At 42.8% G+C, this 25,470-nt stretch overlaps 46 non-coding genes across 46 annotated transcripts; all 46 read right to left on the reverse strand.

The window, feature by feature from the left end:
• Window positions 1-367: 367 nt before the first annotated feature.
• Window positions 368-476, reverse strand: TRNAL-CAA (transfer RNA leucine (anticodon CAA)). The gene is made up of 2 exons: window positions 439-476; window positions 368-413 (listed from the first exon to the last, which is right to left on the reverse strand). It is a non-coding gene; the product is annotated as a tRNA-Leu (tRNA).
• Window positions 477-885: 409 nt separating this feature from the next.
• Window positions 886-994, reverse strand: TRNAL-CAA (transfer RNA leucine (anticodon CAA)). Its single transcript has 2 exons — window positions 957-994; window positions 886-931 (listed from the first exon to the last, which is right to left on the reverse strand). It is a non-coding gene; the product is annotated as a tRNA-Leu (tRNA).
• A 409-nt stretch (window positions 995-1,403) lies between these two features.
• On the reverse strand, window positions 1,404-1,512 carry TRNAL-CAA (transfer RNA leucine (anticodon CAA)). Its single transcript has 2 exons — window positions 1,475-1,512; window positions 1,404-1,449 (listed from the first exon to the last, which is right to left on the reverse strand). It is a non-coding gene; the product is annotated as a tRNA-Leu (tRNA).
• A 409-nt stretch (window positions 1,513-1,921) lies between these two features.
• TRNAL-CAA (transfer RNA leucine (anticodon CAA)) lies at window positions 1,922-2,030 on the reverse strand. The gene is made up of 2 exons: window positions 1,993-2,030; window positions 1,922-1,967 (listed from the first exon to the last, which is right to left on the reverse strand). It is a non-coding gene; the product is annotated as a tRNA-Leu (tRNA).
• Window positions 2,031-2,439: 409 nt separating this feature from the next.
• On the reverse strand, window positions 2,440-2,548 carry TRNAL-CAA (transfer RNA leucine (anticodon CAA)). The gene is made up of 2 exons: window positions 2,511-2,548; window positions 2,440-2,485 (listed from the first exon to the last, which is right to left on the reverse strand). It is a non-coding gene; the product is annotated as a tRNA-Leu (tRNA).
• Window positions 2,549-2,957: 409 nt separating this feature from the next.
• On the reverse strand, window positions 2,958-3,066 carry TRNAL-CAA (transfer RNA leucine (anticodon CAA)). Its single transcript has 2 exons — window positions 3,029-3,066; window positions 2,958-3,003 (listed from the first exon to the last, which is right to left on the reverse strand). It is a non-coding gene; the product is annotated as a tRNA-Leu (tRNA).
• A 410-nt stretch (window positions 3,067-3,476) lies between these two features.
• TRNAL-CAA (transfer RNA leucine (anticodon CAA)) lies at window positions 3,477-3,585 on the reverse strand. Its single transcript has 2 exons — window positions 3,548-3,585; window positions 3,477-3,522 (listed from the first exon to the last, which is right to left on the reverse strand). It is a non-coding gene; the product is annotated as a tRNA-Leu (tRNA).
• Window positions 3,586-3,994: 409 nt separating this feature from the next.
• On the reverse strand, window positions 3,995-4,103 carry TRNAL-CAA (transfer RNA leucine (anticodon CAA)). The gene is made up of 2 exons: window positions 4,066-4,103; window positions 3,995-4,040 (listed from the first exon to the last, which is right to left on the reverse strand). It is a non-coding gene; the product is annotated as a tRNA-Leu (tRNA).
• Window positions 4,104-4,512: 409 nt separating this feature from the next.
• Window positions 4,513-4,621, reverse strand: TRNAL-CAA (transfer RNA leucine (anticodon CAA)). Its single transcript has 2 exons — window positions 4,584-4,621; window positions 4,513-4,558 (listed from the first exon to the last, which is right to left on the reverse strand). It is a non-coding gene; the product is annotated as a tRNA-Leu (tRNA).
• Window positions 4,622-5,030: 409 nt separating this feature from the next.
• Window positions 5,031-5,139, reverse strand: TRNAL-CAA (transfer RNA leucine (anticodon CAA)). The gene is made up of 2 exons: window positions 5,102-5,139; window positions 5,031-5,076 (listed from the first exon to the last, which is right to left on the reverse strand). It is a non-coding gene; the product is annotated as a tRNA-Leu (tRNA).
• A 409-nt stretch (window positions 5,140-5,548) lies between these two features.
• TRNAL-CAA (transfer RNA leucine (anticodon CAA)) lies at window positions 5,549-5,657 on the reverse strand. The gene is made up of 2 exons: window positions 5,620-5,657; window positions 5,549-5,594 (listed from the first exon to the last, which is right to left on the reverse strand). It is a non-coding gene; the product is annotated as a tRNA-Leu (tRNA).
• Window positions 5,658-6,066: 409 nt separating this feature from the next.
• Window positions 6,067-6,175, reverse strand: TRNAL-CAA (transfer RNA leucine (anticodon CAA)). The gene is made up of 2 exons: window positions 6,138-6,175; window positions 6,067-6,112 (listed from the first exon to the last, which is right to left on the reverse strand). It is a non-coding gene; the product is annotated as a tRNA-Leu (tRNA).
• Window positions 6,176-7,102: 927 nt separating this feature from the next.
• Window positions 7,103-7,211, reverse strand: TRNAL-CAA (transfer RNA leucine (anticodon CAA)). The gene is made up of 2 exons: window positions 7,174-7,211; window positions 7,103-7,148 (listed from the first exon to the last, which is right to left on the reverse strand). It is a non-coding gene; the product is annotated as a tRNA-Leu (tRNA).
• Window positions 7,212-7,620: 409 nt separating this feature from the next.
• TRNAL-CAA (transfer RNA leucine (anticodon CAA)) lies at window positions 7,621-7,729 on the reverse strand. The gene is made up of 2 exons: window positions 7,692-7,729; window positions 7,621-7,666 (listed from the first exon to the last, which is right to left on the reverse strand). It is a non-coding gene; the product is annotated as a tRNA-Leu (tRNA).
• A 409-nt stretch (window positions 7,730-8,138) lies between these two features.
• TRNAL-CAA (transfer RNA leucine (anticodon CAA)) lies at window positions 8,139-8,247 on the reverse strand. The gene is made up of 2 exons: window positions 8,210-8,247; window positions 8,139-8,184 (listed from the first exon to the last, which is right to left on the reverse strand). It is a non-coding gene; the product is annotated as a tRNA-Leu (tRNA).
• Window positions 8,248-8,656: 409 nt separating this feature from the next.
• On the reverse strand, window positions 8,657-8,765 carry TRNAL-CAA (transfer RNA leucine (anticodon CAA)). The gene is made up of 2 exons: window positions 8,728-8,765; window positions 8,657-8,702 (listed from the first exon to the last, which is right to left on the reverse strand). It is a non-coding gene; the product is annotated as a tRNA-Leu (tRNA).
• A 408-nt stretch (window positions 8,766-9,173) lies between these two features.
• TRNAL-CAA (transfer RNA leucine (anticodon CAA)) lies at window positions 9,174-9,282 on the reverse strand. The gene is made up of 2 exons: window positions 9,245-9,282; window positions 9,174-9,219 (listed from the first exon to the last, which is right to left on the reverse strand). It is a non-coding gene; the product is annotated as a tRNA-Leu (tRNA).
• Window positions 9,283-10,209: 927 nt separating this feature from the next.
• Window positions 10,210-10,318, reverse strand: TRNAL-CAA (transfer RNA leucine (anticodon CAA)). The gene is made up of 2 exons: window positions 10,281-10,318; window positions 10,210-10,255 (listed from the first exon to the last, which is right to left on the reverse strand). It is a non-coding gene; the product is annotated as a tRNA-Leu (tRNA).
• A 409-nt stretch (window positions 10,319-10,727) lies between these two features.
• Window positions 10,728-10,836, reverse strand: TRNAL-CAA (transfer RNA leucine (anticodon CAA)). The gene is made up of 2 exons: window positions 10,799-10,836; window positions 10,728-10,773 (listed from the first exon to the last, which is right to left on the reverse strand). It is a non-coding gene; the product is annotated as a tRNA-Leu (tRNA).
• Window positions 10,837-11,245: 409 nt separating this feature from the next.
• Window positions 11,246-11,354, reverse strand: TRNAL-CAA (transfer RNA leucine (anticodon CAA)). Its single transcript has 2 exons — window positions 11,317-11,354; window positions 11,246-11,291 (listed from the first exon to the last, which is right to left on the reverse strand). It is a non-coding gene; the product is annotated as a tRNA-Leu (tRNA).
• Window positions 11,355-11,763: 409 nt separating this feature from the next.
• On the reverse strand, window positions 11,764-11,872 carry TRNAL-CAA (transfer RNA leucine (anticodon CAA)). The gene is made up of 2 exons: window positions 11,835-11,872; window positions 11,764-11,809 (listed from the first exon to the last, which is right to left on the reverse strand). It is a non-coding gene; the product is annotated as a tRNA-Leu (tRNA).
• Window positions 11,873-12,281: 409 nt separating this feature from the next.
• Window positions 12,282-12,390, reverse strand: TRNAL-CAA (transfer RNA leucine (anticodon CAA)). The gene is made up of 2 exons: window positions 12,353-12,390; window positions 12,282-12,327 (listed from the first exon to the last, which is right to left on the reverse strand). It is a non-coding gene; the product is annotated as a tRNA-Leu (tRNA).
• Window positions 12,391-12,799: 409 nt separating this feature from the next.
• On the reverse strand, window positions 12,800-12,908 carry TRNAL-CAA (transfer RNA leucine (anticodon CAA)). Its single transcript has 2 exons — window positions 12,871-12,908; window positions 12,800-12,845 (listed from the first exon to the last, which is right to left on the reverse strand). It is a non-coding gene; the product is annotated as a tRNA-Leu (tRNA).
• A 409-nt stretch (window positions 12,909-13,317) lies between these two features.
• TRNAL-CAA (transfer RNA leucine (anticodon CAA)) lies at window positions 13,318-13,426 on the reverse strand. Its single transcript has 2 exons — window positions 13,389-13,426; window positions 13,318-13,363 (listed from the first exon to the last, which is right to left on the reverse strand). It is a non-coding gene; the product is annotated as a tRNA-Leu (tRNA).
• A 409-nt stretch (window positions 13,427-13,835) lies between these two features.
• TRNAL-CAA (transfer RNA leucine (anticodon CAA)) lies at window positions 13,836-13,944 on the reverse strand. Its single transcript has 2 exons — window positions 13,907-13,944; window positions 13,836-13,881 (listed from the first exon to the last, which is right to left on the reverse strand). It is a non-coding gene; the product is annotated as a tRNA-Leu (tRNA).
• A 409-nt stretch (window positions 13,945-14,353) lies between these two features.
• TRNAL-CAA (transfer RNA leucine (anticodon CAA)) lies at window positions 14,354-14,462 on the reverse strand. The gene is made up of 2 exons: window positions 14,425-14,462; window positions 14,354-14,399 (listed from the first exon to the last, which is right to left on the reverse strand). It is a non-coding gene; the product is annotated as a tRNA-Leu (tRNA).
• Window positions 14,463-14,871: 409 nt separating this feature from the next.
• On the reverse strand, window positions 14,872-14,980 carry TRNAL-CAA (transfer RNA leucine (anticodon CAA)). The gene is made up of 2 exons: window positions 14,943-14,980; window positions 14,872-14,917 (listed from the first exon to the last, which is right to left on the reverse strand). It is a non-coding gene; the product is annotated as a tRNA-Leu (tRNA).
• Window positions 14,981-15,389: 409 nt separating this feature from the next.
• TRNAL-CAA (transfer RNA leucine (anticodon CAA)) lies at window positions 15,390-15,498 on the reverse strand. Its single transcript has 2 exons — window positions 15,461-15,498; window positions 15,390-15,435 (listed from the first exon to the last, which is right to left on the reverse strand). It is a non-coding gene; the product is annotated as a tRNA-Leu (tRNA).
• A 409-nt stretch (window positions 15,499-15,907) lies between these two features.
• On the reverse strand, window positions 15,908-16,016 carry TRNAL-CAA (transfer RNA leucine (anticodon CAA)). Its single transcript has 2 exons — window positions 15,979-16,016; window positions 15,908-15,953 (listed from the first exon to the last, which is right to left on the reverse strand). It is a non-coding gene; the product is annotated as a tRNA-Leu (tRNA).
• A 409-nt stretch (window positions 16,017-16,425) lies between these two features.
• TRNAL-CAA (transfer RNA leucine (anticodon CAA)) lies at window positions 16,426-16,534 on the reverse strand. Its single transcript has 2 exons — window positions 16,497-16,534; window positions 16,426-16,471 (listed from the first exon to the last, which is right to left on the reverse strand). It is a non-coding gene; the product is annotated as a tRNA-Leu (tRNA).
• Window positions 16,535-16,943: 409 nt separating this feature from the next.
• Window positions 16,944-17,052, reverse strand: TRNAL-CAA (transfer RNA leucine (anticodon CAA)). Its single transcript has 2 exons — window positions 17,015-17,052; window positions 16,944-16,989 (listed from the first exon to the last, which is right to left on the reverse strand). It is a non-coding gene; the product is annotated as a tRNA-Leu (tRNA).
• A 409-nt stretch (window positions 17,053-17,461) lies between these two features.
• On the reverse strand, window positions 17,462-17,570 carry TRNAL-CAA (transfer RNA leucine (anticodon CAA)). The gene is made up of 2 exons: window positions 17,533-17,570; window positions 17,462-17,507 (listed from the first exon to the last, which is right to left on the reverse strand). It is a non-coding gene; the product is annotated as a tRNA-Leu (tRNA).
• A 410-nt stretch (window positions 17,571-17,980) lies between these two features.
• TRNAL-CAA (transfer RNA leucine (anticodon CAA)) lies at window positions 17,981-18,089 on the reverse strand. Its single transcript has 2 exons — window positions 18,052-18,089; window positions 17,981-18,026 (listed from the first exon to the last, which is right to left on the reverse strand). It is a non-coding gene; the product is annotated as a tRNA-Leu (tRNA).
• A 927-nt stretch (window positions 18,090-19,016) lies between these two features.
• Window positions 19,017-19,125, reverse strand: TRNAL-CAA (transfer RNA leucine (anticodon CAA)). Its single transcript has 2 exons — window positions 19,088-19,125; window positions 19,017-19,062 (listed from the first exon to the last, which is right to left on the reverse strand). It is a non-coding gene; the product is annotated as a tRNA-Leu (tRNA).
• A 409-nt stretch (window positions 19,126-19,534) lies between these two features.
• TRNAL-CAA (transfer RNA leucine (anticodon CAA)) lies at window positions 19,535-19,643 on the reverse strand. Its single transcript has 2 exons — window positions 19,606-19,643; window positions 19,535-19,580 (listed from the first exon to the last, which is right to left on the reverse strand). It is a non-coding gene; the product is annotated as a tRNA-Leu (tRNA).
• Window positions 19,644-20,052: 409 nt separating this feature from the next.
• On the reverse strand, window positions 20,053-20,161 carry TRNAL-CAA (transfer RNA leucine (anticodon CAA)). Its single transcript has 2 exons — window positions 20,124-20,161; window positions 20,053-20,098 (listed from the first exon to the last, which is right to left on the reverse strand). It is a non-coding gene; the product is annotated as a tRNA-Leu (tRNA).
• Window positions 20,162-20,570: 409 nt separating this feature from the next.
• On the reverse strand, window positions 20,571-20,679 carry TRNAL-CAA (transfer RNA leucine (anticodon CAA)). The gene is made up of 2 exons: window positions 20,642-20,679; window positions 20,571-20,616 (listed from the first exon to the last, which is right to left on the reverse strand). It is a non-coding gene; the product is annotated as a tRNA-Leu (tRNA).
• Window positions 20,680-21,088: 409 nt separating this feature from the next.
• TRNAL-CAA (transfer RNA leucine (anticodon CAA)) lies at window positions 21,089-21,197 on the reverse strand. The gene is made up of 2 exons: window positions 21,160-21,197; window positions 21,089-21,134 (listed from the first exon to the last, which is right to left on the reverse strand). It is a non-coding gene; the product is annotated as a tRNA-Leu (tRNA).
• Window positions 21,198-21,606: 409 nt separating this feature from the next.
• Window positions 21,607-21,715, reverse strand: TRNAL-CAA (transfer RNA leucine (anticodon CAA)). Its single transcript has 2 exons — window positions 21,678-21,715; window positions 21,607-21,652 (listed from the first exon to the last, which is right to left on the reverse strand). It is a non-coding gene; the product is annotated as a tRNA-Leu (tRNA).
• Window positions 21,716-22,125: 410 nt separating this feature from the next.
• TRNAL-CAA (transfer RNA leucine (anticodon CAA)) lies at window positions 22,126-22,234 on the reverse strand. Its single transcript has 2 exons — window positions 22,197-22,234; window positions 22,126-22,171 (listed from the first exon to the last, which is right to left on the reverse strand). It is a non-coding gene; the product is annotated as a tRNA-Leu (tRNA).
• A 409-nt stretch (window positions 22,235-22,643) lies between these two features.
• On the reverse strand, window positions 22,644-22,752 carry TRNAL-CAA (transfer RNA leucine (anticodon CAA)). Its single transcript has 2 exons — window positions 22,715-22,752; window positions 22,644-22,689 (listed from the first exon to the last, which is right to left on the reverse strand). It is a non-coding gene; the product is annotated as a tRNA-Leu (tRNA).
• A 409-nt stretch (window positions 22,753-23,161) lies between these two features.
• Window positions 23,162-23,270, reverse strand: TRNAL-CAA (transfer RNA leucine (anticodon CAA)). The gene is made up of 2 exons: window positions 23,233-23,270; window positions 23,162-23,207 (listed from the first exon to the last, which is right to left on the reverse strand). It is a non-coding gene; the product is annotated as a tRNA-Leu (tRNA).
• Window positions 23,271-23,679: 409 nt separating this feature from the next.
• TRNAL-CAA (transfer RNA leucine (anticodon CAA)) lies at window positions 23,680-23,788 on the reverse strand. The gene is made up of 2 exons: window positions 23,751-23,788; window positions 23,680-23,725 (listed from the first exon to the last, which is right to left on the reverse strand). It is a non-coding gene; the product is annotated as a tRNA-Leu (tRNA).
• Window positions 23,789-24,197: 409 nt separating this feature from the next.
• Window positions 24,198-24,306, reverse strand: TRNAL-CAA (transfer RNA leucine (anticodon CAA)). Its single transcript has 2 exons — window positions 24,269-24,306; window positions 24,198-24,243 (listed from the first exon to the last, which is right to left on the reverse strand). It is a non-coding gene; the product is annotated as a tRNA-Leu (tRNA).
• A 409-nt stretch (window positions 24,307-24,715) lies between these two features.
• TRNAL-CAA (transfer RNA leucine (anticodon CAA)) lies at window positions 24,716-24,824 on the reverse strand. Its single transcript has 2 exons — window positions 24,787-24,824; window positions 24,716-24,761 (listed from the first exon to the last, which is right to left on the reverse strand). It is a non-coding gene; the product is annotated as a tRNA-Leu (tRNA).
• A 409-nt stretch (window positions 24,825-25,233) lies between these two features.
• Window positions 25,234-25,342, reverse strand: TRNAL-CAA (transfer RNA leucine (anticodon CAA)). The gene is made up of 2 exons: window positions 25,305-25,342; window positions 25,234-25,279 (listed from the first exon to the last, which is right to left on the reverse strand). It is a non-coding gene; the product is annotated as a tRNA-Leu (tRNA).
• Window positions 25,343-25,470: the final 128 nt, after the last annotated feature.

Here is a 25,470-nt window from a genome sequence, read left to right on the forward strand (position 1 = left end):
ACCCCGAATATACAAGTCATTTTGTTATTCAAGTACAAGTTTATTTCTCATCTGTTTGACTTTATTCAACTCTAAGATCATTGGCTCTTCTGGGTGACATAAAAGCTGACCGTCCTAGAAAGAAATGCCTTCTTGTTCCCACCTGCTAGAGTTTAATTCATGTTAGATGATATTTAAAGGAATAAGACCAACACACACTTACATTTACCAAGTGGGTTAGGCAGCTGCTTCCTAATATGCCACCGGAACAACGGAAGTGGATTGAGCCATGCCTCATTCAGGTAACCCCAGTCTCACAATGGTGCACAACTGGAGTCAGAAGTTATTTCCAGGAAGTGAGATGACTGACTTTATTGAACAAAGTACTTGTCAGAAGTGGGATTTGAACCCACGCCTCCTTTCAGAGACCAGAACACCCAACTAGGGAAGAATTTTCATCTTGAGTCTGGCGCCTTGGACCGCTCGGCCATCCTGACATCCTGAGTATTAGGAGAGAAGACTGAAAGGTACATGCAATCACCCCGAATATACAAGTCATTTTGTTATTCAAGTACAAGTTTATTTCTCATCTGTTTGACTTTATTCAACTCTAAGATCATTGGCTCTTCTGGGTGACATAAAAGCTGACCGTCCTAGAAAGAAATGCCTTCTTGTTCCCACCTGCTAGAGTTTAATTCATGTTGGATGATATTTAAAGGAATAAGACCAACACACACTTACATTTACCAAGTGGGTTAGGCAGCTGCTTCCTAATATGCCACCGGAACAACGGAAGTGGATTGAGCCATGCCTCGTTCAGGTACCCCCAGTCTCACAATGGTGCGCAACTGGAGTCAGAAGTTATTTCCAGGAAGTGAGATGACTGACTTTATTGAACAAAATACTTGTCAGAAGTGGGATTTGAACCCACACCTCCTTTCAGGGACCAGAACACCCAACTAGGGAAGAATTTTCATCTTGAGTCTGGCGCCTTGGACCGCTCGGCCATCCTGACATCCTGAGTATTAGGAGAGAAGACTGAAAGGTACATGCAATCACCCCGAATATACAAGTCATTTTGTTATTCAAGTACAAGTTTATTTCTCATCTGTTTGACTTTATTCAACTCTAAGATCATTGGCTCTTCTGGGTGACATAAAAGCTGACCGTCCTAGAAAGAAATGCCTTCTTGTTCCCACCTGCTAGAGTTTAATTCATGTTGGATGATATTTACAGGAATAAGACCAGCACACACTTACATTTACCAAGTGGGTTAGGCAGCTGCTTCCTAATATGCCACCGGAACAACGGAAGTGGATTGAGCCATGCCTCGTTCAGGTAACCCCAGTCTCACAATGGTGCGCAACTGGAGTCAGAAGTTATTTCCAGGAAGTGAGATGACTGACTTTATTGAACAAAATACTTGTCAGAAGTGGGATTTGAACCCACGCCTCCTTTCAGAGACCAGAACACCCAATTAGGGAAGAATTTTCATCTTGAGTCTGGCGCCTTGGACCGCTCGGCCATCCTGACATCCTGAGTATTAGGAGAGAAGACTGAAAGGTACATGCAATCACCCCGAATATACAAGTCATTTTGTTATTCAAGTACAAGTTTATTTCTCATCTGTTTGACTTTATTCAACTCTAAGATCATTGGCTCTTCTGGGTGACATAAAAGCTGACCGTCCTAGAAAGAAATGCCTTCTTGTTCCCACCTGCTAGAGTTTAATTCATGTTGGATGATATTTAAAGGAATAAGACCAACACACACTTACATTTACCAAGTGGGTTAGGCAGCTGATTCCTAATATGCCACCGGAACAACGGAAGTGGATTGAGCCATGCCTCGTTCAGGTAACCCCAGTCTCACAATGGTGCGCAACTGGAGTCAGAAGTTATTTCCAGGAAGTGAGATGACTGACTTTATTGAACAAAATACTTGTCAGAAGTGGGATTTGAACCCACGCCTCCTTTCAGAGACCAGAACACCCAATTAGGGAAGAATTTTCATGTTGAGTCTGGCGCCTTGGACCGCTCGGCCATCCTGACATCCTGAGTATTAGGAGAGAAGACTGAAAGGTACATGCAATCACCCCGAATATACAAGTCATTTTGTTATTCAAGTACAAGTTTATTTCTCATCTGTTTGACTTTATTCAACTCTAAGATCATTGGCTCTTCTGGGTGACATAAAAGCTGACCGTCCTAGAAAGAAATGCCTTCTTGTTCCCACCTGCTAGAGTTTAATTCATGTTGGATGATATTTACAGGAATAAGACCAGCACACACTTACATTTACCAAGTGGGTTAGGCAGCTGCTTCCTAATATGCCACCGGAAAAACGGAAGTGGATTGAGCCATGCCTCGTTCAGGTAACCCCAGTCTCACAATGGTGCGCAACTGGAGTCAGAAGTTATTTCCAGGAAGTGAGATGACTGACTTTATTGAACAAAATACTTATCAGAAGTGGGATTTGAACCCACACCTCCTTTCAGAGACCAGAACACCCAATTAGGGAAGAATTTTCATCTTGAGTCTGGCGCCTTGGACCGCTCGGCCATCCTGACATCCTGAGTATTAGGAGAGAAGACTGAAAGGTACATGCAATCACCCCGAATATACAAGTCATTTTGTTATTCAAGTACAAGTTTATTTCTCATCTGTTTGACTTTATTCAACTCTAAGATCATTGGCTCTTCTGGGTGACATAAAAGCTGACCGTCCTAGAAAGAAATGCCTTCTTGTTCCCACCTGCTAGAGTTTAATTCATGTTGGTTGATATTTACAGGAATAAGACCAGCACACACTTACATTTACCAAGTGGGTTAGGCAGCTGCTTCCTAATATGCCACCGGAACAACGGAAGTGGATTGAGCCATGCCTCGTTCAGGTAACCCCAGTCTCACAATGGTGCACAACTGGAGTCAGAAGTTATTTCCAGGAAGTGAGATGACTGACTTTATTGAACAAAATACTTGTCAGAAGTGGGATTTGAACCCACACCTCCTTTCAGAGACCAGAACACCCAACTAGGGAAGAATTTTCATCTTGAGTCTGGCGCCTTGGACCGCTCGGCCATCCTGATATCCTGAGTATTAGGAGAGAAGACTGAAAGGTACATGCAATCACCCCGAATATACAAGTCATTTTGTTATTCAAGTACAAGTTTATTTCTCATCTGTTTGACTTTATTCAACTCTAAGATCATTGGCTCTTCTGGGTGACATAAAAGCTGACCGTCCTAGAAAGAAATGCCTTCTTGTTCCCACCTGCTAGAGTTTCATTCATGTTGGATGATATTTACAGGAATAAGACCAACACACACTTACATTTACCAAGGGGGTTTAGGCAGCTGCTTCCTAATATGCCACCGGAACAACGGAAGTGGATTGAGCCATGCCTCGTTCAGGTAACCCCAGTCTCACAATGGTGCACAACTGGAGTCAGAAGTTATTTCCAGGAAGTGAGATGACTGACTTTATTGAACAAAATACTTGTCAGAAGTGGGATTTGAACCCACGCCTCCTTTCAGAGACCAGAACACCCAACTAGGGAAGAATTTTCATCTTGAGTCTGGCGCCTTGGACCGCTCGGACATCCTGACATCCTGACTATTAGGAGAGAAGACTGAAAGGTACATGCAATCACCCCGAATATACAAGTCATTTTGTTATTCAAGTACAAGTTTATTTCTCATCTGTTTGACTTTATTCAACTCTAAGATCATTGGCTCTTCTGGGTGACATAAAAGCTGACCGTCCTAGAAAGAAATGCCTTCTTGTTCCCACCTGCTAGAGTTTAATTCATGTTGGATGATATTTAAAGGAATAAGACCAACACACACTTACATTTACCAAGTGGGTTAGGCAGCTGCTTCCTAATATGCAACCGGAACAACGGAAGTGGATTGAGCCATGCCTCGTTCAGGTACCCCCAGTCTCACAATGGTGCACAACTGGAGTCAGAAGTTATTTCCAGGAAGTGAGATGACTGACTTTATTGAACAAAATACATGTCAGAAGTGGGATTTGAACCCACGCCTCCTTTCAGAGACCAGAACACCCAACTAGGGAATCATTTTCATCTTGAGTCTGGTGCCTTGGAACGCTCGGCCATTCTGACATCCTGAGTATTAGGAGAGAAGACTGAAAGGTACATGCAATCACCCCGAATATACAAGTCATTTTGTTATTCAAGTACAAGTTTATTTCTCATCTGTTTGACTTTATTCAACTCTAAGATCATTGGCTCTTCTGGGTGACATAAAAGCTGACCGTCCTAGAAAGAAATGCCTTCTTGTTCCCACCTGCTAGAGTTTAATTCATGTTGGATGATATTTACAGGAATAAGACCAGCACACACTTACATTTACCAAGTGGGTTAGGCAGCTGCTTCCTAATATGCCACCGGAACAACGGAAGTGGATTGAGCCATGCCTCGTTCAGGTACCCCCAGTCTCACAATGGTGCACAACTGGAGTCAGAAGTTATTTCCAGGAAGTGAGATGACTGACTTTATTGAACAAAATACTTGTCAGAAGTGGGATTTGAACCCACGCCTCCTTTCAGAGACCAGAACACCCAACTAGGGAAGAATTTTCATCTTGAGTCTGGCACCTTGGACTGCTCGGCCATCCTGACATCCTGAGTATTAGGAGAGAAGACTGAAAGGTACATGCAATCACCCCGAATATACAAGTCATTTTGTTATTCAAGTACAAGTTTATTTCTCATCTGTTTGACTTTATTCAACTCTAAGATCATTGGCTCTTCTGGGTGACATAAAAGCTGACCGTCCTAGAAAGAAATGCCTTCTTGTTCCCACCTGCTAGAGTTTAATTCATGTTGGATGATATTTAAAGGAATAAGACCAACACACACTTACATTTACCAAGTGGGTTAGGCAGCTGCTTCCTAATATGCAACCGGAACAACGGAAGTGGATTGAGCCATGCCTCGTTCAGGTACCCCCAGTCTCACAATGGTGCACAACTGGAGTCAGAAGTTATTTCCAGGAAGTGAGATGACTGACTTTATTGAACAACATACTTGTCAGAAGTGGGATTTGAACCCACGTCTCCTTTCAGAGACCAGAACACCCAACTAGGGAAGAATTTTCATCTTGAGTCTGGCGCCTTGGACCGCTCGGACATCCTGACATCCTGACTATTAGGAGAGAAGACTGAAAGGTACATGCAATCACCCCGAATATACAAGTCATTTTGTTATTCAAGTACAAGTTTATTTCTCATCTGTTTGACTTTATTCAACTCTAAGATCATTGGCTCTTCTGGGTGACATAAAAGCTGACCGTCCTAGAAAGAAATGCCTTCTTGTTCCCACCTGCTAGAGTTTAATTCATGTTGGATGATATTTAAAGGAATAAGACCAACACACACTTACATTTACCAAGTGGGTTAGGCAGCTGCTTCCTAATATGCAACCGGAACAACGGAAGTGGATTGAGCCATGCCTCGTTCAGGTACCCCCAGTCTCACAATGGTGCACAACTGGAGTCAGAAGTTATTTCCAGGAAGTGAGATGACTGACTTTATTGAACAAAATACATGTCAGAAGTGGGATTTGAACCCACGCCTCCTTTCAGAGACCAGAACACCCAACTAGGGAAGATTTTTCATCTTGAGTCTGGCACCTTGGACTGCTCGGCCATCCTGACATCCTGAGTATTAGGAGAGAAGACTGAAAGGTACATGTAATCACCCCGAATATACAAGTCATTTTGTTATTCAAGTACAAGTTTATTTCTCATCTGTTTGACTTTATTCAACTCTAAGATCATTGGCTCTTCTGGGTGACATAAAAGCTGACCGTCCTAGAAAGAAATGCCTTCTTGTTCCCACCTGCTAGAGTTTAATTCATGTTGGATGATATTTACAGGAATAAGACCAGCACACACTTACATTTACCAAGTGGGTTAGGCAGCTGCTTCCTAATATGCCACCGGAACAACGGAAGTGGATTGAGCCATGCCTCGTTCAGGTACCCCCAGTCTCACAATGGTGCACAACTGGAGTCAGAAGTTATTTCCAGGAAGTGAGATGACTGACTTTATTGAACAAAATACTTGTCAGAAGTGGGATTTGAACCCACGCCTCCTTTCAGAGACCAGAACACCCAACTAGGGAAGAATTTTCATCTTGAGTCTGGCACCTTGGACTGCTCGGCCATCCTGACATCCTGAGTATTAGGAGAGAAGACTGAAAGGTACATGCAATCACCCCGAATATACAAGTCATTTTGTTATTCAAGTACAAGTTTATTTCTCATCTGTTTGACTTTATTCAACTCTAAGATCATTGGCTCTTCTGGGTGACATAAAAGCTGACCGTCCTAGAAAGAAATGCCTTCTTGTTCCCACCTGCTAGAGTTTAATTCATGTTGGATGATATTTAAAGGAATAAGACCAACACACACTTACATTTACCAAGTGGGTTAGGCAGCTGCTTCCTAATATGCAACCGGAACAACGGAAGTGGATTGAGCCATGCCTCGTTCAGGTACCCCCAGTCTCACAATGGTGCACAACTGGAGTCAGAAGTTATTTCCAGGAAGTGAGATGACTGACTTTATTGAACAAAATACTTGTCAGAAGTGGGATTTGAACCCATGCCTCCTTTCAGAGACCAGAACACCCAACTAGGGAAGAATTTTCATCTTGAGTCTGGCGCCTTGGACCGCTCGGACATCCTGACATCCTGACTATTAGGAGAGAAGACTGAAAGGTACATGCAATCACCCCGAATATACAAGTCATTTTGTTATTCAAGTACAAGTTTATTTCTCATCTGTTTGACTTTATTCAACTCTAAGATCATTGGCTCTTCTGGGTGACATAAAAGCTGACCGTCCTAGAAAGAAATGCCTTCTTGTTCCCACCTGCTAGAGTTTAATTCATGTTGGATGATATTTAAAGGAATAAGACCAACACACACTTACATTTACCAAGTGGGTTAGGCAGCTGCTTCCTAATATGCAACCGGAACAACGGAAGTGGATTGAGCCATGCCTCGTTCAGGTACCCCCAGTCTCACAATGGTGCACAACTGGAGTCAGAAGTTATTTCCAGGAAGTGAGATGACTGACTTTATTGAACAAAATACTTGTCAGAAGTGGGATTTGAACCCACGCCTCCTTTCAGAGACCAGAACACCCAACTAGGGAAGAATTTTCATCTTGAGTCTGGCGCCTTGGACCGCTCGGACATCCTGACATCCTGACTATTAGGAGAGAAGACTGAAAGGTACATGCAATCACCCCGAATATACAAGTCATTTTGTTATTCAAGTACAAGTTTATTTCTCATCTGTTTGACTTTATTCAACTCTAAGATCATTGGCTCTTCTGGGTGACATAAAAGCTGACCGTCCTAGAAAGAAATGCCTTCTTGTTCCCACCTGCTAGAGTTTAATTCATGTTGGATGATATTTAAAGGAATAAGACCAACACACACTTACATTTACCAAGTGGGTTAGGCAGCTGCTTCCTAATATGCAACCGGAACAACGGAAGTGGATTGAGCCATGCCTCGTTCAGGTACCCCCAGTCTCACAATGGTGCACAACTGGAGTCAGAAGTTATTTCCAGGAAGTGAGATGACTGACTTTATTGAACAAAATACTTGTCAGAAGTGGGATTTGAACCCACGCCTCCTTTCAGAGACCAGAACACCCAACTAGGGAAGAATTTTCATCTTGAGTCTGGCACCTTGGACTGCTCGGCCATCCTGACATCCTGAGTATTAGGAGAGAAGACTGAAAGGTACATGCAATCACCCTGAATATACAAGTCATTTTGTTATTCAAGTACAAGTTTATTTCTCATCTGTTTGACTTTATTCAACTCTAAGATCATTGGCTCTTCTGGGTGACATAAAAGCTGACCGTCCTAGAAAGAAATGCCTTCTTGTTCCCACCTGCTAGAGTTTAATTCATGTTGGATGATATTTAAAGGAATAAGACCAACACACACTTACATTTACCAAGTGGGTTAGGCAGCTGCTTCCTAATATGCAACCGGAACAACGGAAGTGGATAGAGCCATGCCTCGTTCAGGTACCCCCAGTCTCACAATGGTGCACAACTGGAGTCAGAAGTTATTTCCAGGAAGTGAGATGACTGACTTTATTGAACAAAGTACTTGTCAGAAGTGGGATTTGAACCCACGCCTCCTTTCAGAGACCAGAACACCCAACTAGGGAAGAATTTTCATCTTGAGTCTGGCACCTTGGACTGCTCGGCCATCCTGACATCCTGGGTATTAGGAGAGAAGACTGAAAGGTACATGCAATCACCCCGAATATACAAGTCATTTTGTTATTCAAGTACAAGTTTATTTCTCATCTGTTTGACTTTATTCAACTCTAAGATCATTGGCTCTTCTGGGTGACATAAAAGCTGACCGTCCTAGAAAGAAATGCCTTCTTGTTCCCACCTGCTAGAGTTTAATTCATGTTAGATGATATTTAAAGGAATAAGACCAACACACACTTACATTTACCAAGTGGGTTAGGCAGCTGCTTCATAATATGCCACCGGAACAACGGAAGTGGATTGAGCCATGCCTCGTTCAGGTAACCCCAGTCTCACAATGGTGCACAACTGGAGTCAGAAGTTATTTCCAGGAAGTGAGATGACTGACTTTATTGAACAAAATACTTGTCAGAAGTGGGATTTGAACCCACACCTCCTTTCAGAGACCAGAACACCCAACTAGGGAAGAATTTTCATCTTGAGTCTGGCGCCTTGGACCGCTTGGCCATCCTGACATCCTGAGTATTAGGAGAGAAGACTGAAAGGTACATGCAATCACCCCGAATATACAAGTCATTTTGTTATTCAAGTACAAGTTTATTTCTCATCTGTTTGACTTTATTCAACTCTAAGATCATTGGCTCTTCTGGGTGACATAAAAGCTGACCGTCCTAGAAAGAAATGCCTTCTTGTTCCCACCTGCTAGAGTTTAATTCATGTTGGATGATATTTAAAGAATAAGACCAACACACACTTACATTTACCAAGTGGGTTAGGCAGCTGCTTCCTAATATGCCACCGGAACAACGGAAGTGGATTGAGCCATGCCTCGTTCAGGTAACCCCAGTCTCACAATGGTGCGCAACTGGAGTCAGAAGTTATTTCCAGGAAGTGAGATGACTGACTTTATTGAACAAAATACTTGTCAGAAGTGGGATTTGAACCCACGCCTCCTTTCAGAGACCAGAACACCCAACTAGGGAAGAATTTTCATCTTGAGTCTGGTGCCTTGGAACGCTCGGCCATTCTGACATCCTGAGTATTAGGAGAGAAGACTGAAAGGTACATGCAATCACCCCGAATATACAAGTCATTTTGTTATTCAAGTACAAGTTTATTTCTCATCTGTTTGACTTTATTCAACTCTAAGATCATTGGCTCTTCTGGGTGACATAAAAGCTGACCGTCCTAGAAAGAAATGCCTTCTTGTTCCCACCTGCTAGAGTTTAATTCATGTTGGATGATATTTAAAGGAATAAGACCAACACACACTTACATTTACCAAGTGGGTTAGGCAGCTGCTTCCTAATATGCCACCGGAACAACGGAAGTGGATTGAGCCATGCCTCGTTCAGGTACCCCCAGTCTCACAATGGTGCACAACTGGAGTCAGAAGTTATTTCCAGGAAGTGAGATGACTGACTTTATTGAACAAAATACTTGTCAGAAGTGGGATTTGAACCCACGCCTCCTTTCAGAGAACAGAACACCCAACTAGGGAAGAATATTCATCTTGAGTCTGGCACCTTGGACTGCTCGGCCATCCTGACATCCTGAGTATTAGGAGAGAAGACTGAAAGGTACATGCAATCACCCCGAATATACAAGTCATTTTGTTATTCAAGTACAAGTTTATTTCTCATCTGTTTGACTTTATTCAACTCTAAGATCATTGGCTCTTCTGGGTGACATAAAAGCTGACCGTCCTAGAAAGAAATGCCTTCTTGTTCCCTCCTGCTAGAGTTTAATTCATGTTGGATGATATTTAAAGGAATAAGACCAACACACACTTACATTTACCAAGTGGGTTAGGCAGCTGCTTCCTAATATGCAACCGGAACAACGGAAGTGGATTGAGCCATGCCTCGTTCAGGTACCCCCAGTCTCACAATGGTGCACAACTGGAGTCAGAAGTTATTTCCAGGAAGTGAGATGACTGACTTTATTGAACAAAATACTTGTCAGAAGTGGGATTTGAACCCACGCCTCCTTTCAGAGACCAGAACACCCAACTAGGGAAGAATTTTCATCTTGAGTCTGGCACCTTGGACTGCTCGGCCATCCTGACATCCTGAGTATTAGGAGAGAAGACTGAAAGGTACATGCAATCACCCTGAATATACAAGTCATTTTGTTATTCAAGTACAAGTTTATTTCTCATCTGTTTGACTTTATTCAACTCTAAGATCATTGGCTCTTCTGGGTGACATAAAAGCTGACCGTCCTAGAAAGAAATGCCTTCTTGTTCCCACCTGCTAGAGTTTAATTCATGTTGGATGATATTTAAAGGAATAAGACCAACACACACTTACATTTACCAAGTGGGTTAGGCAGCTGCTTCCTAATATGCCACCGGAACAACGGAAGTGGATTGAGCCATGCCTCGTTCAGGTACCCCCAGTCTCACAATGGTGCACAACTGGAGTCAGAAGTTATTTCCAGGAAGTGAGATGACTGACTTTATTGAACAAAATACTTGTCAGAAGTGGGATTTGAACCCACGCCTCCTTTCAGAGACCAGAACACCCAACTAGGGAAGAATATTCATCTTGAGTCTGGCACCTTGGACTGCTCGGCCATCCTGACATCCTGAGTATTAGGAGAGAAGACTGAAAGGTACATGCAATCACCCCGAATATACAAGTCATTTTGTTATTCAAGTACAAGTTTATTTCTCATCTGTTTGACTTTATTCAACTCTAAGATCATTGGCTCTTCTGGGTGACATAAAAGCTGACCGTCCTAGAAAGAAATGCCTTCTTGTTCCCACCTGCTAGAGTTTAATTCATGTTAGATGATATTTAAAGGAATAAGACCAACACACACTTACATTTACCAAGTGGGTTAGGCAGCTGCTTCATAATATGCCACCGGAACAACGGAAGTGGATTGAGCCATGCCTCGTTCAGGTACCCCCAGTCTCACAATGGTGCACAACTGGAGTCAGAAGTTATTTCCAGGAAGTGAGATGACTGACTTTATTGAACAAAATACATGTCAGAAGTGGGATTTGAACCCACGCCTCCTTTCAGAGACCAGAACACCCAACTAGGGAAGAATTTTCATCTTGAGTCTGGCGCCTTGGACCGCTCGGCCATCCTGACATCCTGAGTATTAGGAGAGAAGACTGAAAGGTACATGCAATCACCCCGAATATACAAGTCATTTTGTTATTCAAGTACAAGTTTATTTCTCATCTGTTTGACTTTATTCAACTCTAAGATCATTGGCTCTTCTGGGTGACATAAAAGCTGACCGTCCTAGAAAGAAATGCCTTCTTGTTCCCACCTGCTAGAGTTTAATTCATGTTGGATGATATTTAAAGGAATAAGACCAACACACACTTACATTTACCAAGTGGGTTAGGCAGCTGCTTCCTAATATGCAACCGGAACAACGGAAGTGGATTGAGCCATGCCTCGTTCAGGTACCCCCAGTCTCACAATGGTGCACAACTGGAGTCAGAAGTTATTTCCAGGAAGTGAGATGACTGACTTTATTGAACAAAATACTTGTCAGAAGTGGGATTTGAACCCACGCCTCCTTTCAGAGACCAGAACACCCAACTAGGGAAGAATTTTCATCTTGAGTCTGGCACCTTGGACTGCTCGGCCATCCTGACATCCTGAGTATTAGGAGAGAAGACTGAAAGGTACATGCAATCACCCCGAATATACAAGTCATTTTGTGATTCAAGTACAAGTTTATTTCTCATCTGTTTGACTTTATTCAACTCTAAGATCATTGGCTCTTCTGGGTGACATAAAAGCTGACCGTCCTAGAAAGAAATGCCTTCTTGTTCCCACCTGCTAGAGTTTAATTCATGTTAGATGATATTTAAAGGAATAAGACCAACACACACTTACATTTACCAAGTGGGTTAGGCAGCTGCTTCCTAATATGCCACCGGAACAACGGAAGTGGATTGAGCCATGCCTCGTTCAGGTAACCCCAGTCTCACAATGGTGCACAACTGGAGTCAGAAGTTATTTCCAGGAAGTGAGATGACTGACTTTATTGAACAAAATACATGTCAGAAGTGGGATTTGAACCCACACCCCCTTTCAGAGACCAGAACACCCAACTAGGGAAGAATTTTCATCTTGAGTCTGGCGCCTTGGACCGCTCGGCCATCCTGACATCCTGAGTATTAGGAGAGAAGACTGAAAGGTACATGCAATCACCCCGAATATACAAGTCATTTTGTTATTCAAGTACAAGTTTATTTCTCATCTGTTTGACTTTATTCAACTCTAAGATCATTGGCTCTTCTGGGTGACATAAAAGCTGACCGTCCTAGAAAGAAATGCCTTCTTGTTCCCACCTGCTAGAGTTTAATTCATGTTGGATGATATTTAAAGGAATAAGACCAACACACACTTACATTTACCAAGTGGGTTAGGCAGCTGCTTCCTAATATGCAACCGGAACAACGGAAGTGGATTGAGCCATGCCTCGTTCAGGTACCCCCAGTCTCACAATGGTGCACAACTGGAGTCAGAAGTTATTTCCAGGAAGTGAGATGACTGACTTTATTGAACAAAATACTTGTCAGAAGTGGGATTTGAACCCACGCCTCCTTTCAGAGACCAGAACACCCAACTAGGGAAGAATTTTCATCTTGAGTCTGGCACCTTGGACTGCTCGGCCATCCTGACATCCTGAGTATTAGGAGAGAAGACTGAAAGGTACATGCAATCACCCCGAATATACAAGTCATTTTGTTATTCAAGTACAAGTTTATTTCTCATCTGTTTGACTTTATTCAACTCTAAGATCATTGGCTCTTCTGGGTGACATAAAAGCTGACCGTCCTAGAAAGAAATGCCTTCTTGTTCCCACCTGCTAGAGTTTAATTCATGTTAGATGATATTTAAAGGAATAAGACCAACACACACTTACATTTACCAAGTGGGTTAGGCAGCTGCTTCATAATATGCCACCGGAACAACGGAAGTGGATTGAGCCATGCCTCGTTCAGGTAACCCCAGTCTCACAATGGTGCACAACTGGAGTCAGAAGTTATTTCCAGGAAGTGAGATGACTGACTTTATTGAACAAAATACTTGTCAGAAGTGGGATTTGAACCCACACCTCCTTTCAGAGACCAGAACACCCAACTAGGGAAGAATTTTCATCTTGAGTCTGGCGCCTTGGACCGCTTGGCCATCCTGACATCCTGAGTATTAGGAGAGAAGACTGAAAGGTACATGCAATCACCCCGAATATACAAGTCATTTTGTTATTCAAGTACAAGTTTATTTCTCATCTGTTTGACTTTATTCAACTCTAAGATCATTGGCTCTTCTGGGTGACATAAAAGCTGACCGTCCTAGAAAGAAATGCCTTCTTGTTCCCACCTGCTAGAGTTTAATTCATGTTGGATGATATTTAAAGGAATAAGACCAACACACACTTACATTTACCAAGTGGGTTAGGCAGCTGCTTCCTAATATGCCACCGGAACAACGGGAGTGGATTGAGCCATGCCTCGTTCAGGTACCCCCAGTCTCACAATGGTGCGCAACTGGAGTCAGAAGTTATTTCCAGGAAGTGAGATGACTGACTTTATTGAACAAAATACTTGTCAGAAGTGGGATTTGAACCCACGCCTCCTTTCAGAGACCAGAACACCCAACTAGGGAAGAATTTTCATCTTGAGTCTGGCACCTTGGACTGCTCGGCCATCCTGACATCCTGAGTATTAGGAGAGAAGACTGAAAGGTACATGCAATCACCCCGAATATACAAGTCATTTTGTTATTCAAGTACAAGTTTATTTCTCATCTGTTTGACTTTATTCAACTCTAAGATCATTGGCTCTTCTGGGTGACATAAAAGCTGACCGTCCTAGAAAGAAATGCCTTCTTGTTCCCACCTGCTAGAGTTTAATTCATGTTGGATGATATTTACAGGAATAAGACCAGCACACACTTACATTTACCAAGTGGGTTAGGCAGCTGCTTCCTAATATGCCACCGGAACAACGGAAGTGGATTGAGCCATGCCTCGTTCAGGTAACCCCAGTCTCACAATGGTGCACAACTGGAGTCAGAAGTTATTTCCAGGAAGTGAGATGACTGACTTTATTGAACAAAATACATGTCAGAAGTGGGATTTGAACCCACGCCTCCTTTCAGAGACCAGAACACCCAACTAGGGAAGAATTTTCATCTTGAGTCTGGCGCCTTGGACTGCTCGGCCATCCTGACATCCTGAGTATTAGGAGAGAAGACTGAAAGGTACATGCAATCACCCCGAATATACAAGTCATTTTGTTATTCAAGTACAAGTTTATTTCTCATCTGTTTGACTTTATTCAACTCTAAGATCATTGGCTCTTCTGGGTGACATAAAAGCTGACCGTCCTAGAAAGAAATGCCTTCTTGTTCCCACCTGCTAGAGTTTAATTCATGTTGGATGATATTTAAAGGAATAAGACCAACGCACACTTACATTTACCAAGTGGGTTAGGCAGCTGCTTCCTAATATGCAACCGGAACAACGGAAGTGGATTGAGCCATGCCTCGTTCAGGTACCCCCAGTCTCACAATGGTGCACAACTGGAGTCAGAAGTTATTTCCAGGAAGTGAGATGACTGACTTTATTGAACAAAATACTTGTCAGAAGTGGGATTTGAACCCACGCCTCCTTTCAGAGACCAGAACACCCAACTAGGGAAGAATTTTCATCTTGAGTCTGGCACCTTGGACTGCTCGGCCATCCTGACATCCTGAGTATTAGGAGAGAAGACTGAAAGGTACATGCAATCACCCCGAATATACAAGTCATTTTGTTATTCAAGTACAAGTTTATTTCTCATCTGTTTGACTTTATTCAACTCTAAGATCATTGGCTCTTCTGGGTGACATAAAAGCTGACCGTCCTAGAAAGAAATGCCTTCTTGTTCCCACCTGCTAGAGTTTAATTCATGTTGGATGATATTTAAAGGAATAAGACCAACACACACTTACATTTACCAAGTGGGTTAGGCAGCTGCTTCCTAATATGCCGCCGGAACAACGGAAGTGGATTGAGCCATGCCTCGTTCAGGTAACCCCAGTCTCACAATGGTGCGCAACTGGAGTCAGAAGTTATTTCCAGGAAGTGAGATGACTGACTTTATTGAACAAAATACTTGTCAGAAGTGGGATTTGAACCCACGCCTCCTTTCAGAGACCAGAACACCCAACTAGGGAAGAATATTCATCTTGAGTCTGGCACCTTGGACTGCTCGGCCATCCTGACATCCTGAGTATTAGGAGAGAAGACTGAAAGGTACATGCAATCACCCCGAATATACAAGTCATTTTGTTATTCAAGTACAAGTTTATTTCTCATCTGTTTGACTTTATTCAACTCTAAGATCATTGGCTCTTCTGGGTGACATAAAAGCTGACCGTCCTAGAAAGAAATGCCTTCTTGTTCCCACCTGCTAGAGTTTAATTCATGTTGGATGATATTTACAGGAATAAGACCAGCACACACTTACATTTACCAAGTGGGTTAGGCAGCTGCTTCCTAATATGCCACCGGAACAACGGAAGTGGATTGAGCCATGCCTCGTTCAGGTAACCCCAGTCTCACAATGGTGCACAACTGGAGTCAGAAGTTATTTCCAGGAAGTGAGATGACTGACTTTATTGAACAAAATACATGTCAGAAGTGGGATTTGAACCCACGCCTCCTTTCAGAGACCAGAACACCCAACTAGGGAAGAATTTTCATCTTGAGTCTGGCGCCTTGGACTGCTCGGCCATCCTGACATCCTGCGTATTAGGAGAGAAGACTGAAAGGTACATGCAATCACCCCGAATATACAAGTCATTTTGTTATTCAAGTACAAGTTTATTTCTCATCTGTTTGACTTTATTCAACTCTAAGATCATTGGCTCTTCTGGGTGACATAAAAGCTGACCGTCCTAGAAAGAAATGCCTTCTTGTTCCCACCTGCTAGAGTTTAATTCATGTTGGATGATATTTAAAGGAATAAGACCAACACACACTTACATTTACCAAGTGGGTTAGGCAGCTGCTTCCTAATATGCAACCGGAACAACGGAAGTGGATTGAGCCATGCCTCGTTCAGGTACCCCCAGTCTCACAATGGTGCACAACTGGAGTCAGAAGTTATTTCCAGGAAGTGAGATGACTGACTTTATTGAACAAAATGCTTGTCAGAAGTGGGATTTGAACCCACGCCTCCTTTCAGAGACCAGAACACCCAACTAGGGAAGAATTTTCATCTTGAGTCTGGCACCTTGGACTGCTCGGCCATCCTGACATCCTGAGTATTAGGAGAGAAGACTGAAAGGTACATGCAATCACCCCGAATATACAAGTCATTTTGTTATTCAAGTACAAGTTTATTTCTCATCTGTTTGACTTTATTCAACTCTAAGATCATTGGCTCTTCTGGGTGACATAAAAGCTGACCGTCCTAGAAAGAAATGCCTTCTTGTTCCCACCTGCTAGAGTTTAATTCATGTTAGATGATATTTAAAGGAATAAGACCAACACACACTTACATTTACCAAGTGGGTTAGGCAGCTGCTTCCTAATATGCAACCGGAACAACGGAAGTGGATTGAGCCATGCCTCGTTCAGGTAACCCCAGTCTCACAATGGTGCACAACTGGAGTCAGAAGTTATTTCCAGGAAGTGAGATGACTGACTTTATTGAACAAAATACTTGTCAGAAGTGGGATTTGAACCCACGCCTCCTTTCAGAGACCAGAACACCCAACTAGGGAAGAATTTTCATCTTGAGTCTGGCGCCTTGGACCGCTTGGCCATCCTGACATTCTGAGTATTAGGAGAGAAGACTGAAAGGTACATGCAATCACCCCGAATATACAAGTCATTTTGTTATTCAAGTACAAGTTTATTTCTCATCTGTTTGACTTTATTCAACTCTAAGATCATTGGCTCTTCTGGGTGACATAAAAGCTGACCGTCCTAGAAAGAAATGCCTTCTTGTTCCCACCTGCTAGAGTTTAATTCATGTTGGATGATATTTAAAGGAATAAGACCAACACACACTTACATTTACCAAGTGGGTTAGGCAGCTGCTTCCTAATATGCCGCCGGAACAACGGAAGTGGATTGAGCCATGCCTCGTTCAGGTAACCCCAGTCTCACAATGGTGCGCAACTGGAGTCAGAAGTTATTTCCAGGAAGTGAGATGACTGACTTTATTGAACAAAAAACTTGTCAGAAGTGGGATTTGAACCCACGCCTCCTTTCAGAGACCAGAACACCCAATTAGGGAAGAATTTTTATCTTGAGTCTGGCGCCTTGGACCGCTCGGCCATCCTGATATCATGAGTATTAGGAGAGAAGACTGAAAGGTACATGCAATCACCCCGAATATACAAGTCATTTTGTTATTCAAGTACAAGTTTATTTCTCATCTGTTTGACTTTATTCAACTCTAAGATCATTGGCTCTTCTGGGTGACATAAAAGCTGACCGTCCTAGAAAGAAATGCCTTCTTGTTCCCACCTGCTAGAGTTTAATTCATGTTGGATGATATTTAAAGGAATAAGAACAACACACACTTACATTTACCAAGTGGGTTAGGCAGCTGCTTCCTAATATGCCACCGGAACAACGGAAGTGGATTGAGCCATGCCTCGTTCAGGTACCCCCAGTCTCACAATGGTTGCGCAACTGGAGTCAGAAGTTATTTCCAGGAAGTGAGATGACTGACTTTATTGAACAAAATACTTGTCAGAAGTGGGATTTGAACCCACGCCTCCTTTCAGAGACCAGAACACCCAACTAGGGAAGAATTTTCATCTTGAGTCTGGCGCCTTGGACCGCTCGGACATCCTGACATCCTGACTATTAGGAGAGAAGACTGAAAGGTACATGCAATCACCCCGAATATACAAGTCATTTTGTTATTCAAGTACAAGTTTATTTCTCATCTGTTTGACTTTATTCAACTCTAAGATCATTGGCTCTTCTGGGTGACATAAAAGCTGACCGTCCTAGAAAGAAATGCCTTCTTGTTCCCACCTGCTAGAGTTTAATTCATGTTGGATGATATTTAAAGGAATAAGACCAACACACACTTACATTTACCAAGTGGGTTAGGCAGCTGCTTCCTAATATGCAACCGGAACAACGGAAGTGGATTGAGCCATGCCTCGTTCAGGTACCCCCAGTCTCACAATGGTGCACAACTGGAGTCAGAAGTTATTTCCAGGAAGTGAGATGACTGACTTTATTGAACAAAATACTTGTCAGAAGTGGGATTTGAACCCACGCCTCCTTTCAGAGACCAGAACACCCAACTAGGGAAGAATTTTCATCTTGAGTCTGGCACCTTGGACTGCTCGGCCATCCTAACATCCTGAGTATTAGGAGAGAAGACTGAAAGGTACATGCAATCACCCTGAATATACAAGTCATTTTGTTATTCAAGTACAAGTTTATTTCTCATCTGTTTGACTTTATTCAACTCTAAGATCATTGGCTCTTCTGGGTGACATAAAAGCTGACCGTCCTAGAAAGAAATGCCTTCTTGTTCCCACCTGCTAGAGTTTAATTCATGTTGGATGATATTTAAAGGAATAAGACCAACACACACTTACATTTACCAAGTGGGTTAGGCAGCTGCTTCCTAATATGCAACCGGAACAACGGAAGTGGATTGAGCCATGCCTCGTTCAGGTACCCCCAGTCTCACAATGGTGCACAACTGGAGTCAGAAGTTATTTCCAGGAAGTGAGATGACTGACTTTATTGAACAAAATACTTGTCAGAAGTGGGATTTGAACCCACACCTCCTTTCAGAGACCAGAACACCCAACTAGGGAAGAATTTTCATCTTGAGTCTGGCGCCTTGGACCGCTCGGCCATCCTGACATCCTGAGTATTAGGAGAGAAGACTGAAAGGTACATGCAATCACCCCGAATATACAAGTCATTTTGTTATTCAAGTACAAGTTTATTTCTCATCTGTTTGACTTTATTCAACTCTAAGATCATTGGCTCTTCTGGGTGACATAAAAGCTGACCGTCCTAGAAAGAAATGCCTTCTTGTTCCCACCTGCTAGAGTTTAATTCATGTTGGATGATATTTAAAGGAATAAGACCAACACACACTTACATTTACCAAGTGGGTTAGGCAGCTGCTTCCTAATATGCCACCGGAACAACGGAACTGGATTGAGCCATGCCTCGTTCAGGTACCCCCAGTCTCACAATGGTGCACAACTGGAGTCAGAAGTTATTTCCAGGAAGTGAGATGACTGACTTTATTGAACAAAATACTTGTCAGAAGTGGGATTTGAACCCACGCCTCCTTTCAGAGACCAGAACACCCAACTAGGGAAGAATTTTCATCTTGAGTCTGGCACCTTGGACTGCTCGGCCATCCTGACATCCTGAGTATTAGGAGAGAAGACTGAAAGGTACATGCAATCACCCTGAATATACAAGTCATTTTGTTATTCAAGTACAAGTTTATTTCTCATCTGTTTGACTTTATTCAACTCTAAGATCATTGGCTCTTCTGGGTGACATAAAAGCTGACCGTCCTAGAAAGAAATGCCTTCTTGTTCCCACCTGCTAGAGTTTAATTCATGTTGGATGATATTTAAAGGAATAAGACCAACACACACTTACATTTACCAAGTGGGTTAGGCAGCTGCTTCCTAATATGCAACCGGAACAACGGAAGTGGATTGAGCCATGCCTCGTTCAGGTACCCCCAGTCTCACAATGGTGCACAACTGGAGTCAGAAGTTATTTCCAGGAAGTGAGATGACTGACTTTATTGAACAAAATACTTGTCAGAAGTGGGATTTGAACCCACGCCTCCTTTCAGAGACCAGAACACCCAACTAGGGAAGAATTTTCATCTTGAGTCTGGCGCCTTGGACCGCTCAGCCATCCTGACATCCTGAGTATTAGGAGAGAAGACTGAAAGGTACATGCAATCACCCCGAATATACAAGTCATTTTGTTATTCAAGTACAAGTTTATTTCTCATCTGTTTGACTTTATTCAACTCTAAGATCATTGGCTCTTCTGGGTGACATAAAAGCTGACCGTCCTAGAAAGAAATGCCTTCTTGTTCCCACCTGCTAGAGTTTAATTCATGTTGGATGATATTTAAAGGAATAAGACCAACACACACTTACATTTACCAAGTGGGTTAGGCAGCTGCTTCCTAATATGCAACCGGAACAACGGAAGTGGATTGAGCCATGCCTCGTTCAGGTACCCCCAGTCTCACAATGGTGCACAACTGGAGTCAGAAGTTATTTCCAGGAAGTGAGATGACTGACTTTATTGAACAAAATGCTTGTCAGAAGTGGGATTTGAACCCACGCCTCCTTTCAGAGACCAGAACACCCAACTAGGGAAGAATTTTCATCTTGAGTCTGGCACCTTGGACTGCTCGGCCATCCTGACATCCTGAGTATTAGGAGAGAAGACTGAAAGGTACATGCAATCACCCCGAATATACAAGTCATTTTGTTATTCAAGTACAAGTTTATTTCTCATCTGTTTGACTTTATTCAACTCTAAGATCATTGGCTCTTCTGGGTGACATAAAAGCTGACCGTCCTAGAAAGAAATGCCTTCTTGTTCCCACCTGCTAGAGTTTAATTCATGTTAGATGATATTTAAAGGAATAAGACCAACACACACTTACATTTACCAAGTGGGTTAGGCAGCTGCTTCCTAATATGCCACCGGAACAACGGAAGTGGATTGAGCCATGCCTCGTTCAGGTAACCCCAGTCTCACAATGGTGCACAACTGGAGTCAGAAGTTATTTCCAGGAAGTGAGATGACTGACTTTATTGAACAAAATACTTGTCAGAAGTGGGATTTGAACCCACGCCTCCTTTCAGAGACCAGAACACCCAACTAGGGAAGAATTTTCATCTTGAGTCTGGCGCCTTGGACCGCTTGGCCATCCTGACATTCTGAGTATTAGGAGAGAAGACTGAAAGGTACATGCAATCACCCCGAATATACAAGTCATTTTGTTATTCAAGTACAAGTTTATTTCTCATCTGTTTGACTTTATTCAACTCTAAGATCATTGGCTCTTCTGGGTGACATAAAAGCTGACCGTCCTAGAAAGAAATGCCTTCTTGTTCCCACCTGCTAGAGTTTAATTCATGTTGGATGATATTTAAAGGAATAAGACCAACACACACTTACATTTACCAAGTGGGTTAGGCAGCTGCTTCCTAATATGCCGCCGGAACAACGGAAGTGGATTGAGCCATGCCTCGTTCAGGTAACCCCAGTCTCACAATGGTGCGCAACTGGAGTCAGAAGTTATTTCCAGGAAGTGAGATGACTGACTTTATTGAACAAAAAACTTGTCAGAAGTGGGATTTGAACCCACGCCTCCTTTCAGAGACCAGAACACCCAATTAGGGAAGAATTTTCATCTTGAGTCTGGCGCCTTGGACCGCTCGGCCATCCTGATATCATGAGTATTAGGAGAGAAGACTGAAAGGTACATGCAATCACCCCGAATATACAAGTCATTTTGTTATTCAAGTACAAGTTTATTTCTCATCTGTTTGACTTTATTCAACTCTAAGATCATTGGCTCTTCTGGGTGACATAAAAGCTGACCGTCCTAGAAAGAAATGCCTTCTTGTTCCCACCTGCTAGAGTTTAATTCATGTTGGATGATATTTAAAGGAATAAGAACAACACACACTTACATTTACCAAGTGGGTTAGGCAGCTGCTTCCTAATATGCCACCGGAACAACGGAAGTGGATTGAGCCATGCCTCGTTCAGGTACCCCCAGTCTCACAATGGTTGCGCAACTGGAGTCAGAAGTTATTTCCAGGAAGTGAGATGACTGACTTTATTGAACAAAATACTTGTCAGAAGTGGGATTTGAACCCACGCCTCCTTTCAGAGACCAGAACACCCAACTAGGGAAGAATTTTCATCTTGAGTCTGGCGCCTTGGACCGCTCGGACATCCTGACATCCTGACTATTAGGAGAGAAGACTGAAAGGTACATGCAATCACCCCGAATATACAAGTCATTTTGTTATTCAAGTACAAGTTTATTTCTCATCTGTTTGACTTTATTCAACTCTAAGATCATTGGCTCTTCTGGGTGACATAAAAGCTGACCGTCCTAGAAAGAAATGCCTTCTTGTTCCCACCTGCTAGAGTTTAATTCATGTTGGATGATATTTAAAGGAATAAGACCAACACACACTTACATTTACCAAGTGGGTTAGGCAGCTGCTTCCTAATATGCAACCGGAACAACGGAAGTGGATTGAGCCATGCCTCGTTCAGGTACCCCCAGTCTCACAATGGTGCACAACTGGAGTCAGAAGTTATTTCCAGGAAGTGAGATGACTGACTTTATTGAACAAAATACTTGTCAGAAGTGGGATTTGAACCCACGCCTCCTTTCAGAGACCAGAACACCCAACTAGGGAAGAATTTTCATCTTGAGTCTGGCACCTTGGACTGCTCGGCCATCCTGACATCCTGAGTATTAGGAGAGAAGACTGAAAGGTACATGCAATCACCCTGAATATACAAGTCATTTTGTTATTCAAGTACAAGTTTATTTCTCATCTGTTTGACTTTATTCAACTCTAAGATCATTGGCTCTTCTGGGTGACATAAAAGCTGACCGTCCTAGAAAGAAATGCCTTCTTGTTCCCACCTGCTAGAGTTTAATTCATGTTGGATGATATTTAAAGGAATAAGACCAACACACACTTACATTTACCAAGTGGGTTAGGCAGCTGCTTCCTAATATGCAACCGGAACAACGGAAGTGGATTGAGCCATGCCTCGTTCAGGTACCCCCAGTCTCACAATGGTGCACAACTGGAGTCAGAAGTTATTTCCAGGAAGTGAGATGACTGACTTTATTGAACAAAATACTTGTCAGAAGTGGGATTTGAACCCACACCTCCTTTCAGAGACCAGAACACCCAACTAGGGAAGAATTTTCATCTTGAGTCTGGCGCCTTGGACCGCTCGGCCATCCTGACATCCTGAGTATTAGGAGAGAAGACTGAAAGGTACATGCAATCACCCCGAATATACAAGTCATTTTGTTATTCAAGTACAAGTTTATTTCTCATCTGTTTGACTTTATTCAACTCTAAGATCATTGGCTCTTCTGGGTGACATAAAAGCTGACCGTCCTAGAAAGAAATGCCTTCTTGTTCCCACCTGCTAGAGTTTAATTCATGTTGGATGATATTTAAAGGAATAAGACCAACACACACTTACATTTACCAAGTGGGTTAGGCAGCTGCTTCCTAATATGCCACCGGAACAACGGAAGTGGATTGAGCCATGCCTCGTTCAGGTACCCCCAGTCTCACAATGGTGCACAACTGGAGTCAGAAGTTATTTCCAGGAAGTGAGATGACTGACTTTATTGAACAAAATACTTGTCAGAAGTGGGATTTGAACCCACGCCTCCTTTCAGAGACCAGAACACCCAACTAGGGAAGAATTTTCATCTTGAGTCTGGCACCTTGGACTGCTCGGCCATCCTGACATCCTGAGTATTAGGAGAGAAGACTGAAAGGTACATGCAATCACCCTGAATATACAAGTCATTTTGTTATTCAAGTACAAGTTTATTTCTCATCTGTTTGACTTTATTCAACTCTAAGATCATTGGCTCTTCTGGGTGACATAAAAGCTGACCGTCCTAGAAAGAAATGCCTTCTTGTTCCCACCTGCTAGAGTTTAATTCATGTTGGATGATATTTAAAGGAATAAGACCAACACACACTTACATTTACCAAGTGGGTTAGGCAGCTGCTTCCTAATATGCAACCGGAACAACGGAAGTGGATTGAGCCATGCCTCGTTCAGGTACCCCCAGTTTCACAATGGTGCACAACTGGAGTCAGAAGTTATTTCCAGGAAGTGAGATGACTGACTTTATTGAACAAAATACTTGTCAGAAGTGGGATTTGAACCCACGCCTCCTTTCAGAGACCAGAACACCCAACTAGGGAAGAATTTTCATCTTGAGTCTGGCGCCTTGGACCGCTCAGCCATCCTGACATCCTGAGTATTAGGAGAGAAGACTGAAAGGTACATGCAATCACCCCGAATATACAAGTCATTTTGTTATTCAAGTACAAGTTTATTTCTCATCTGTTTGACTTTATTCAACTCTAAGATCATTGGCTCTTCTGGGTGACATAAAAGCTGACCGTCCTAGAAAGAAATGCCTTCTTGTTCCCACCTGCTAGAGTTTAATTCATGTTGGATGATATTTAAAGGAATAAGACCAACACACACTTACATTTACCAAGTGGGTTAGGCAGCTGCTTCCTAATATGCCACCGGAACAACGGAAGTGGATTGAGCCATGCCTCGTTCAGGTACCCCCAGTCTCACAATGGTGCACAACTGGAGTCAGAAGTTATTTCCAGGAAGTGAGATGACTGACTTTATTGAACAAAATACTTGTCAGAAGTGGGATTTGAACCCACGCCTCCTTTCAGAGACCAGAACACCCAACTAGGGAAGAATTTTCATCTTGAGTCTGGCGCCTTGGACCGCTCGGCCATCCTGACATCCTGAGTATTAGGAGAGAAGACTGAAAGGTACATGCAATCACCCCGAATATACAAGTCATTTTGTTATTCAAGTACAAGTTTATTTCTCATCTGTTTGACTTTATTCAACTCTAAGATCATTGGCTCTTCTGGGTGACATAAAAGCTGACCGTCCTAGAAAGAAATGCCTTCTTGTTCCCACCTGCTAGAGTTTAATTCATGTTGGATGATATTTAAAGGAATAAGACCAACACACACTTACATTTACCAAGTGGGTTAGGCAGCTGCTTCCTAATATGCCACCGGAACAACGGAAGTGGATTGAGCCATGCCTCGTTCAGGTACCCCCAGTCTCACAATGGTGCACAACTGGAGTCAGAAGTTATTTCCAGGAAGTGAGATGACTGACTTTATTGAACAAAATACTTGTCAGAAGTGGGATTTGAACCCACGCCTCCTTTCAGAGACCAGAACACCCAACTAGGGAAGAATTTTCATCTTGAGTCTGGCACCTTGGACTGCTCGGCCATCCTGACATCCTGAGTATTAGGAGAGAAGACTGAAAGGTACATGCAATCACCCTGAATATACAAGTCATTTTGTTATTCAAGTACAAGTTTATTTCTCATCTGTTTGACTTTATTCAACTCTAAGATCATTGGCT

This window comes from Rhinoderma darwinii, chromosome 4, assembly GCF_050947455.1.
Source record: "Rhinoderma darwinii isolate aRhiDar2 chromosome 4, aRhiDar2.hap1, whole genome shotgun sequence".
Classification (NCBI taxonomy): Eukaryota; Metazoa; Chordata; class Amphibia; order Anura; family Rhinodermatidae; genus Rhinoderma; species Rhinoderma darwinii.